The 9339-nt window shown below is 46.2% G+C and overlaps 1 long non-coding RNA gene across 3 annotated transcripts; it reads right to left on the reverse strand.

The window, feature by feature from the left end:
- Window positions 1-705: 705 nt before the first annotated feature.
- LOC146755468 (uncharacterized) lies at window positions 706-5003 on the reverse strand. Of its 3 annotated transcripts, XR_014938000.1 has the most exons (4): window positions 4500-5000; window positions 3008-3095; window positions 1273-1344; window positions 706-832 (listed from the first exon to the last, which is right to left on the reverse strand). It is a non-coding gene; the product is annotated as an uncharacterized LOC146755468 (long non-coding RNA). The 3 variants fall into 3 exon arrangements; XR_014938001.1 differs by lacking the exon at window positions 3008-3095 and having other exon boundaries at window positions 4500-5003; XR_014937999.1 differs by lacking the exon at window positions 4500-5000 and having other exon boundaries at window positions 3008-3179.
- Between the last annotated feature and the right edge of the window lie 4336 nt (window positions 5004-9339).

Below are 9339 nucleotides of genomic sequence, written 5' to 3' on the forward strand. Positions count from 1 at the left end.
ATGCTTTCATCAAAAAGAAGCAGAGACGGCACGGCAGGACAGATGTACTCTGTGTGCACGTCTGAAGCCTTTTGAGAACCTAGTCGTTCTTCCTGCAGGACCCCTGTCTTCTGTTAAAAGCTGAACGGTCCCCAGAGCACCTGTTTCCATCAGCTGCCACCATCCAAAGCAGCCAGCCTTCTTACAGTCACCTGGCCCAAACATCCCTTTTGCTCTACACTTGATTCACAGAATCACAGAATTGTAGGGCTTGGAAGTGATGGGAGCTTGGCATGCACACCATCCTTCCAACAGCACATCCCAGCAGCAAGGGATCACAGCGCTGGCACAGCTGAAACAAAAAGGGTGTGCGAGTTTCCTGTTAGCACTCAGTGTAAACAAATCTACCACTGAGCAACACTGTGAGCCCCCACTCACCTCAGCACAGGTCAACCTGTAACCCCAGCCTTCCCCTATCCATGTGCACATGCACACCCGTGTGCCACCCTGCCTGCTTTGCACACCTCCATGCACACACTGCATCGTGTGCCCTCCTTTGTATTCACAGACGTGTGCAAACCACCCCTGGGAACACGTACGTGCCTACACCTTCCACAAACACCCCTTTGTGTGCACCTGTGTGCAACCCAACTCCTCAGCACACGCACACGTTTGTGCCACCCTGTCCACGCACTCACCACGTGCCCTCTAGCATCACTGCTGCCTCCTCTGGTACCAGACCCGCAGATGCTCCAGAGCTCATTAGCATGGACTTCCTTCCTCCCCTCAGCAGCTGCTCCTGCACTCACCTTCATTCCTACTCAGATACCGGCTGCTTCCAGCACCAGCTGACCTGCAAGACACAGAAAGGAAAGGTGGGAGTCATGCAAATCCCCAAGAAGCCCAAGGCTGCATCACCACCACGTATGGCAGCCTCAGGAAGTCAGCTGCAACTACAGACTTTGTCAGAATGGAAACAGGAATCGTCAGTTAATTGTGACCTCTGAACTCATTGCCACCATCAGAAACAGGCACTGAAATCGCTCACTTCACTGCAGCTGGTTACCTCCTGATTTTGGGAAAATGCAGACACGGAATTGAAGGACACCAGCAAAGTGACATCTACTTCATTGTAGGTGGTTAAGCTTGGAAGCAGGACTTGAGCAAGAAAAGCTTCTCAGCTCCTTGTAAGGCACTAAGTGATGGGATGATTTCCCATCCCTGCAGAAATCCTGACCTCTGCCACAGGTGGCTGAGTGACACAAAAGCTGTGTCCTTGGTTCCCAGCCTTACCTTCTCATGTCGTTCATCTTGCTCTGCAGCTCCTGCTCTGAATAGTCTTCTTATATTCCCACATGATGTACCCTGAAATACATCATTTAGTGAGTCTGAACAAAACATAAGACATTAATTGGAACTATGAAGAAATGTCTTTTGCACTTTACTTGGAGAATGTTCCATCCTATAACTTCTGCTCTCAATTGTAACACATGATTTTTTATAAAAAGAAAGATAACAAGTCAGCTCTTCAGTGTGCACATTGATGAAACTTGGTGAAATACAACTTTAAGAAAAGGTAATTTGAAAACTTCAATATTCTTATCAGAATCTCTGCTATTAGTTACTGTTCCAATGTTCTGATCTGATGATGTGTCTCTCAGAGCTGTTTTGTCACTCCCCCCCTCAAATGCACTTCAAGTGCTTTAGGAGCATCACTGGAATTTTGAATAAACTCGATATATCTTAGCAAAGCTGCTACAGCTGCACAACTGAAGTACTTTGGAAAAAAAAGAAATCTTTAATGAACGCTGAACAGTGTTATTTAATTATAATCCAGGTAATTAAATTAATTAAACCAAGGAAATCACCTTCCAGTCACTCAGCTCTCACCAGGGAAATCGCTTCCCTGCCAAGCAGATGCAACCAACACAAGCTGCTACATCACTCTAGGGCCCCACTGAGTCTTCCCAAGGGGTCTCCAAAGGCTTCCCTGTTGACTTCTGGGAACCTGGGAACACTCACATGGAAGCCAGTGCCCCCTAATGTGCCCCAGACGTTTCTCAGGGCCCCACAATTAGCTCTACAGACATCCAGACATGCCCCAGAGCAAGTATGTGTGCTGTAGGGAGCCCAAGAGACATTCCAGAGCACCCTAGTACTCCTCAGTGCACTCATGGATGCTTCACCTGTCTCTAAATATGCCCTACTGGACTTTGTTTTCTCTTCTGGAGCTTTCCTTAGTTCTCAGCTTTGCTTTCTCATGCCATTTATCTCGCTCCACAGCTTTTGCTCGCAATATTCTCTCTTGCATTCCCACCTTCCAACAGAATCACAGAATTGTAGGGGTTGGAAGGGACCTCTAGTGATCATTGAGTCCAACCCCCCTGCCATGGCAGGTTCCCTACACCACGTCGCACAGGTAGGTGTTCAGGCGGGTCTTGAATATCTCCAGAGAAGGAGACTCCACCACCTCCCTGGGAAGCCTGTTCCAGTGCTCCGTCAGCCTCACCGTAAAGAGGTTCTTGCACACATTTGTGCGGAACTTCCTATGCAGAAGTTTCAGCCCATTACCCCTAGTCCTGTCCCCACGCACTACTGAAAAGAGACCAGCCGTGCCACTATGGCCCCCACACCTCAGGTATTTATAAACCTGGATCAAATCCCCTCTCAGCACCGCCAACGACAACCCTCTGCACTCTGCCAGTCAGACAGTTCACGACCCACTTCACTGTCCACTCATCTATCCCATACTTCCTCAGCTTTGTTATAAGGATGTCGTGGGGGACAGTATCAAAAACCTTTCTGAAATCAAGGTAGACTACATCTACCACTCTAGCCCCGTCCACCCAGCTAGTGACATCTTCATAAAAGGCCACCAGGTTGGTCAAGCACGACCTCCCCTTGGTGAACCCATGCTGAGTACTCCTGATAACCTCCTTATCACCCAGTTCTCTAGAGATGGCATCCAGCACAAGCTGTTCCATCACCTTCCCTGGGACAGAGGTGAGGCTGTCTGGCCTATAATTACCTGGCTCTTCCTTCTTGCCCTTTTTGAAGACTGCAGTGACATTGGTCATCCTCCAGTCTTCAGGCACCTCCCCAGTTCTCCAAGACCTCTGAAAGATTACAGAGAGCAGCTCAGCAATGACCTCCACCAGTTCTCTCAGCACCCGTGGATGCACCCCATGCACCCATCCCATGTATTTATGACATTAATGTTTCCTAGGCAATCACGGACCACCTCTTCCCTGACTAAAGAGAAATCTCCTATTGTCCAGACTCTCTCATTAACCTCCAGGGTCTGGGATTTCTGAGGGAGAGCCTTTTCACTAAAGACAGAAGCAAAGAAGGCATTCAGTGTTTCTGCCTTCTCAGCATCCTCTGTTATCAGAACGCCTTCCTCCCCCCCTTGTTTTTTGTTTATTAGCAAACTATTAATATACTACAAAATAATAGCACTAATTACTAAGTAACATCACCATGCCAGCATCCCGACCACCTGCTTTAGAGATTTATCCTTCATTTTGTGCAACACTTCAAAAACTGCAAAGGAAAAAAGCAAGTACAGAACCAGGACACCACTTCCCTCAGGATTTTACAGTCTCATTCATGTCTCACAGATGGAGGCCCTGACAACAAGAGCTGTGTCTGTCCATAACAAGGACTCACCTCTGCAGGTGCAGGGGCAGCTCTCAGAGAAGCCTTCTTCATTTCTGCTTTCTTCTCTTTTTGTCTTTTGACTGGGAGCTGGTGTTGATCTGCCTGAGGGAAGGGAGGCCCCTTCAGAGGGATCTAGATAAGCTGGATCAACCTCACTGGGCTGAGGTGAATGGGATGTGGTACACCCAGGCCAAGTGCCAGGTCCTGCACTTTGGCCACAATAACCCCATGCAGCGCTATAGGCCTGGGGCTGAGTGGCTGCAGGACTGTGCAGAGGAAATGGACCTGGGGCTGTTGGTCGATGCTCAGCTGAACATGAGCCAACAGTGTGCCCAGGTGGCCAAGAAGGCCCACGGCATCCTGGCCTGTCTAAGAAATAGTGTGGCCAGCAGGAGCAGAGAGGTAATCATCCCCTTGGACTCAACACTGGGGAGGCTGCGCCTCAAGTCTTATGTTCAGTTTGGGGTTCCTCGCTACAAGAAAGTCATTGAGGCACTGGAACTTGTACATGGAAGTCTGTCCCTCGAGCAGCTCCCATTCATCATCAGCTCCCATTATGAACCCCACTGTGCAAAACAGCAAAACTTCTACTGCAGATGGCTGCAGTCACCAAAGCTCAGCCCACTATCCAGGTATCAGCCTTCTCCCTTCTGTTTTCCATCTTAGCCCATAGTTTTGCTTCCAGAAATGGAACTCCTCTTTAACAGCCAAAACACAAACTAATACATCACTTTCACTGCTCCTTCCCGCACCCCCATAGGAATGGTTACCTGACATCCCCTACAGCACAGCACCTGCTCACAAGTATCATTCAAACTCTATTCTTTCATACTTCTTGAGAGAGGACGGTAAAAACTCACTTATGCATGGCGGTAAGGACAGTCTGTCCCCATCACATCCCTCTGTGTGCTGAAAGCTGCTATTGGATCTCTTGCAGCCTGCTGGCTGCTGCTCACAAACACAGGGAACTGCACCACACTGATTCTAAAGAGAGAAAGGAAGAAACTCTGGTGGGAATGAGCACCCAAGGTTTGCAGAGATGCTCCAGATTGTGACAGAGATGGAATATCAGAGTGCTGGGACATGATTGATCACTAAGGAAAACACTTGGAAGCACATTCAATCTGCAGAAGCTGTAATTACTGGGCACAGTCAGCTTTCCTATGGCTCATCTGGAGGAGGCGGGTGGTCTCACACATCTGCTCAGGGGCTTCAGCTGAGACACTTGCACAATGCTGGGATCATTCTGATGGAAACTATGTCTTCAGATACCATGGTTAAATCCATCCAAAATGATCAAGCCGAGCCTTAGCTCTTGAGCAGCACTTCTTCCCCACCCTTCACTACTCCAAGCAGCTCCAACAAACTTCTCAGAAGAAATCCAGGCCAGCACAGACCTGGCAGACCAGAACCAAGTGCCGCTTGTGGGACGGCAGTGCCCACTCCTTGCTTCCACCCTGCTCCAGCAGGTTAAGGAGTCTGAGCCTCACTGGCCTTTGACAGCTCAAGACTTTCAGCACCTCATGCCAACATTTCTCACTAAGATACACCTCAGGCATTGAATTCTCTTCTCACTACCTCCTCCCAGTCCTCTCCTAGGAACAGAAACCATTCAGATTCTACAGCAAACTACAGCATCTGCACTGCAAGAGCACACTGAACCACCTGCAACAATGAAACATGGTTTTGGAGAGTGGGTTTGAAAACACACCTTTAGACAGCTGTCTCCCTGTAGCCAAAAGGAAACCAAGCAGCAAAAGAAGAGTCCAGCCTGAAACATGCCCATGCTACTAGCCCAGGTTTCTCACAGTCAGTGCAGAATCCATCCTGTTCTTGAGGTAACAAATGACCAGTGGGTCTCCCTTTGCTCCACCCCTTCTCCTTCAAAGCCAGAAAAAGAAAGAAAAAACAAGCAGAAGAAACCCAGACGTACCTTTCTGTTGCAGAACGGCGGGAGAAAAGCAGATGACCACACCTGTCATTGACATATGATCAGCTATTCTCGTTTATTCCTTGGCTGCGTGTACCTTTATAATACAGATAATTAGCTCATACATATTGCAAAAGTGGAGCTCATCATTGGTTCCCAATTACATACCATCCCCGAGTATCTTTGCAGCTTGTTGTTATCATCCTGAAAGTTACTCCCTTGCCGAGTTCACAAAACCATGGTTAGTTTCTCACCATCCCAGGGCATCCTGTTGATCTCACTGTCCTTGCAGGTGGCATGGCTGCTTGATTAACTGCACCGTGTTTACAACCCTTCTCAGCTAGCTGTAAAAAACACTCTCTACATTTCCCCCGTTTTCTTTTAGGATAAAAAAGGGTTTGATTTAACGACCGATTAATCATATTTAACAAGCAGTTCAGTTCATTTGTTCAGTCAGTTCTCATGTAGTTTTATCCTGCTTCATAGCTGCTGTTCTGTGAACTTCTCATCTGGATCCATGACTGACGCTCTGTAGAATTCTTCTTACAATACTGTTTATAGAATAGCAACACTACTTAAATTAATAACATAACTATTATAACTCAATCAAGGCCTTGATTGACAATACTCTAAAAATGAAAAAGGGACAAGTCAAATACAACATAACAACATTACTATTAAATCCACTAAAAAGAACAAACATGTTTGTACTGCAACCTAAGTTTCTGCAACCTGAAAATAAATCCGTGAGGGTCCCATTGTGTTAATCTGTAACTGATCAGGAAAAGTCTTCAATTTTCATATACTCTAATATATTGATTTTAATGACCACTAAAATTTGTGCAATAAATGCTTTTAGGATGCTCATAACCATGCTCTACCAACTGAGTTATCCGGGCTAATAATTGATTAATGATCGCACAATTTAATGGAATAGCATGTCAAATAGAACCAATTTTAGAGGACAAATGTACTAGAGTATCACTAGGGGCATTAATACTTATTGACCCTTGAGAAACAGCAAGCCATGTTGGTGGTGGATGTGACAGGTAGTGCCAGCAGGGCGTCCCCTGCTTCAAGGTGCACATTTCCTCTCTCACCCATCACAGATTCTCTCCTGCATTCAGGGTCTGAAGCATTTCTTCCAGTTGTACACCATATCCGCATGGCCAGTGCGTGATATAGAGCCCAAGTGGAACACCTGCTTGGAAAACAGAATAAACTATCAAATTTAGTTCTATTAGCGTGCACTTTTGTCTAAAATGATGCATGGTTATATTTTCAGATGCCAATTAATTGGATGTAAAAGAGGTATCCGTTCTATGATACAGGGTCATCTCTTTGCCTGGGATTCCTTTCCAGGTTTTGTCTTTGCAAATTAAGAAAAGCTAACTAATAAGCTAATAACATCATAACCAAACAGTACTAAAACATTAAAAGAGCTATTCCTGTAGATTCTAGCATTAATTAGATCAAATCCTGTTTAATACACATCTGATCTATTACTAAAATAGAAGAAGCTCACAACATCCTAGCTAATGCTTTAAACTCTAAATCTTGAGACTGCATTGGTAAAACAGAAAATCACAGAATCACAGAATTATCAAGGTTGGAAAAGACCTAGAAGATCATCTAGTCCAACCATTACCAATACTTCCTGGCTAAATCATATTCCTCAGTGCCACATCCAAGCGTTTCTTGAACACTCCCATGGTCGGTGACTTCACCACCTCCCTGGGCAGTGCATTCCAATGCCTGACTACTCTTTCTGAAAAGTAATACTTCCTAATGTCCAGCCTGAATCTCCCCTGATGCAGCTTAAAACCATTCCCTCTAGTTCTATCACTATCACACACTATGTCAGACTATTACTAATATTATCTATAACACAGCAAGTTACAAAGCAATACCACTAAGTAAGAAACACACAATTACAATTACTATAAAGGCTGGATGTTATTTTCTGCCTTCACATGAGACCGAAGATATCATGCTGGAACCCACATAGGGCCAGTCCCTGTGGAAATACGAGCATATTCATGACCCCAAGTTGTCAGTGGTAGGGAACAGTCCCAAAGTCCTGTGGCCATATTCCAAACATTAACCATAGGCTGTTCCTTTAGCACTGGGGAAACCTCAAAATGACGATCCACATAAGCTGTATTTGTATGAACACGATTCAAAAACTTCAGCACAAGCAAAACAAGCAAAATCTTACATAATATTTTCAAAAAATTCAGCACAAGCAAAAGAAGCAAAACCTTGCATAATATTTCTTGTAGTGTGTCTCCCATATTCCCCCTTTTTTGTTTAATAATAAGAATGGATTTCAGTGTTTGATAAATGTGATCAATGATAGCTTGTTCAGTGGGAGAATGAGCAATGGCTGTAGTATGTCTAACACACCCTTGGAGGAAAGTTTGAGTGGCCTTAGAGGTATATGCAGGCCCATTATCTGTTTTTGTAGCATGTGGGATTCCCATAGCAGCATAAGCAGATAACCAGTGTTTACGGGTGTCATGACTGTGTTCACCTGTATGTGCTGTGGCAAATACATAAGAAGAATGAGTATCTATTGTTATATGTGCATATTTTAGACAGCCAAATTCAGGAATGTGAGTGACATTTGTCTGACACAGTTGAAGAGGTGCTGTGCCACATGGATGTGTCCCAATTTGAGGCAAAGAGGTATCAGTCAAATTATGTAGCCGGTATTCAATCATAAACACAGCATATTGCATAGCAGAGAGGATCATTCTTAACACAGTTTTCCAATCGTGAGGGGTCATAGCGCAACTGTCACTGTTTGCAACCAAAAGATTGTATGTAAAGGCTGACTGAACTCCGTATGTTCTCACTGACTCCCTTAGCTCTTTCACTGCCTCACAAGGCAGGGATTCCAAATGGGGGACCTGATTAGGAAAGGTTTGCAACGTGTCAGCATCACCTCTTAATATTGTTTCTTTTCTGCCTTGTTCTAAGACATCACAGTACGCTGTAGGGAAATTTGTCATTCCTGCTCCAAACAAAGTATCAAGAGAAAATGTGTCCGATTCGCTTTCTGGATCTACAGGACCTGGGTCACAACGATCCTCTGGTTTCGGTCCATCCGCGTCTTTAACCACGTTATACACGGGCTGCACAGACGCAGCCGCGCACGACGAGGGGGGGGCGGCACGGCGAGGCGCAGAGAACGACGTGGGCGAAGCAGAGGGCGGGGGGGCCGTAGAGACCGACAACGCGGCGAGAGACGTGTGCGGGGGGGCAGGCGGCCGCTGGCTGGGAACGGCAGCTTGTATCAGAGCGCGGCCGCTGTTCTTTCTTGCGCTGGGCTGGAGGTTTCTTGACCGGCGACGGCAGGTGACGGTGTTGTGGTTGTCCGAGCGGCAGTTCTGGCACCACACACCGACAGCTTGGCAATTCCGTCGCAAATGTCCTTTAACGCCGCACCGGAAACATTTAAAAGAGGTGCTTGGGCCTGCACTGGTTACCGCAGACGCTTGTAAGGGTGCAAGAGCTGCTAACACTTGATTCTGGGAAGCCTCAGCCTGTGCCTTTAATCCTGCCCCTAGCTCTTTAATAGCCTCAACTATGAAAGCCTGAGCCCCCGTGGGCACACTCGATAATCTGTCTAACGCCTCCTCTATTGTCCAGTTACTCCTCAAAGTACTTAGAATGCCACGAGCTGTAGCATTACAATTCTGAAGTGCACAATGTTTTAGCATTATTTCTCTCATGTACTCTGGTACTCCAGCCTTCTCTATGGCTCC

The sequence above is a fragment of the Coturnix japonica genome, chromosome 32, assembly GCF_054131305.1.
Source record: "Coturnix japonica strain WE chromosome 32, WE-NBRP24, whole genome shotgun sequence".
Taxonomy (NCBI): Eukaryota; Metazoa; Chordata; class Aves; order Galliformes; family Phasianidae; genus Coturnix; species Coturnix japonica.